Source organism: Apium graveolens, chromosome 1 (genome assembly GCF_009905375.1).
Source record: "Apium graveolens cultivar Ventura chromosome 1, ASM990537v1, whole genome shotgun sequence".
In the NCBI taxonomy this organism is placed as follows: Eukaryota; Viridiplantae; Streptophyta; class Magnoliopsida; order Apiales; family Apiaceae; genus Apium; species Apium graveolens.
Genome location: NC_133647.1, coordinates 42,281,524 through 42,284,121, shown reverse-complemented (window position 1 = coordinate 42,284,121; position 2,598 = coordinate 42,281,524).

Below are 2,598 nucleotides of genomic sequence, written 5' to 3'. Positions count from 1 at the left end.
ACGGGAACCAATCGACGTCAACCGTTGTTACGTTTTAGGAACCCGAAACTCTTTCGAGAACTCCTTCCTAACCCAATTGTAATATTCCGAGCATATTCCATGTTTCGACTTTTTCGATCCGGCGTACGGTTTGTCCTGCGCGGGTCCCGGCGCAACATTTTCGATACAATATTTATTTCGGTAAATCAATAAAACCTGTATTTTTGATAAACGAGAGCTTTTTATTAAACTATCCTAATTATCACTTCGTAATACGTGTAACCAGGCGCTGAGACCAAGACCGCAGTACAAATTGTACTGATTTGGATAATTATCCCGAAAACCGATACCGTTTGGATCAGTTTTTACAAATAAACGTACCGTTTTATATCCGGAATGATCCAACGGGATACAAATTTTCCGTAATTATAAATAGCCTTTTACCGTATTTTATTTCGTATCAAAATCATTTGCAGATAGTTAATTATATAATTTTCAGAGAAAAGCCCTAATTTCCTAAAACTGTTCTAAGAATCAAACAGCAAAACGAAGGCGTTACCGATCTCTGTTTTCAAAGCTTGAGTAACCAAAACGAAGGATTTGAAGTGTTCTATCAGATTCTGAGCCTTGTTTCAATGCAGAAATCAAGGTTATTTTTCTAAAAATTTATTTATTTTCGAATTTATTTTATTAAAAATATGATTTTTTGTTCGGATGATTGTTTGTATGATTTGATGATTGCATGTTGTAGAGCTTGTTTTCCTGATGATTTTCATATGTCATACGTCTGATTTGGAGTTCAATAACATTCTCAAAAGTGGGTTTAATTTTCGAATTTCAAAATTAGGGTTTATAACCCGTATGAATGTTCTTAATTGAAATTTGGGGGTTTCTTATTCTGTGATAGATTGATGTTGGGTTATAGTGGGTTGTGTTCTCTGTGAAATTTGCAATCTAGTCGTATAAGTTTCATGAACCAACGAGGTCTGTAGAGAAGGGAGTTATGTTTTGAAGTTTTCCGATGTTCGCCGGAAACTGGAAAACTTCACGGCCAAATTCCGGCCAACTCAGGGATTGTTAGGATGAATTGATTGCATGGTTGTGTTCCTGATGTTGTGTAGATGTGATCTGGAGGTGTTGGTGGGGTGAGGACGCCGGGAACGTGTTCTCCGGCGAACCCGACTGTTTTCCGGCGAAGGGCTGGAAAATTACAGTTTAGTACCCCAACTTTTGAAAACGATGCAGTTAGGTCCCTGAAGTTTCCAGACTTTGCAAATTTAGGATTCCTGTTTATAAAATGTTTAAAAATCATATTTCCTATTTATTTTTATTATAAAAATTCATTTTTAAATTCTGAAAATTCTAAAAATTATTATTTTAATTCTGAAAATTATTTTTAATTCACAAATAAGTCTAAATTAATTAGTTAATTAATTTCAGTTAATTTATAATTGATTAATTGGTCAATTAATTCGAAAATTAATTGATTAATTGATTTAATTAATTATTAATTGATTTTAATTAATTATTTAATTAGATTTAATTATTTAAAAATGATTTAAAAATTCTGAAAAATAGTTTCGAGCTTTAAAATATTATTCTAAATTATTTCCAAGGCTCGATAATTATTCTAAAATTATTTCGGAGCCAGAATGGGCCAACCGAACCCTGTTTATTAACCCGAAATTGATCCAACGACCCGTTTTAATTCCGAAAAATGTTTTAAAAATCATTTTAAATACCAGAAAGCCTATTTATGACCCGAGACTTCTTTATAAATAATATATCATTGATTACGTGATGTATTATGTGCTATATGTGACTTGTTAATTGACTATCGGTCTATATATTCGGTGTTTACTTGATTATTGCATAACTTTCAATCCGTTAATCGGATTTGGGTAAAACGAAGGGTAGATAGAAGTATGTGTTGAATAGAATTCCATGAGTAAATTATTGATAGATGCTTATGATATGTGAGCAGAAGAGGCAAGGCGTAGGAAAGGGAAACAGATAGTTGAGGAATAAGAGGCTTGTGATTGGAAACGAGTGCATTGTAGTAAGCTAATATCAGGCAAGTGTTCTGAACTTTCTCGAGATATTGTAGTATTTGATAGTCAGATTGATACTACAAGTGCTTTGAAGCACTGAAACCTAAACTCTGATTCCAGTTATTGTTCTTGAGCCGTAAACCTTATTCTTTCTAGACCATTGATTGTTGTATACCTAAACACAAATCTCAAGTATGCGATATTACTCCACAAATACATGTAAACAAAATCCCAAACACTGAACTGAATTACTTGTACATTCAATCATTGTATCCTATGCTTTGAAAGCCCAAATCTTTGAAACCCTGAAATGTTGATTTCTTTGTTATCCAATTCTTTCATTACCCAGCATCCAAGCTTTTAAATTGCCTTATTGATCCTTACAAGGATTGAAACCCTTTCATTGTTAAACGTTTATTGTTGTTAATGATTTCGGTTATTGTTTATTATTGCATATTCTGTTATTATGTTAGAATTGGATTGTTTTTATAAAATTGTGGACCAGATTCGTGGTCAGGCCATATAATGGTCAAGTTAGGCCAATGTGTGCCTTGGATCCAGTAGTTAG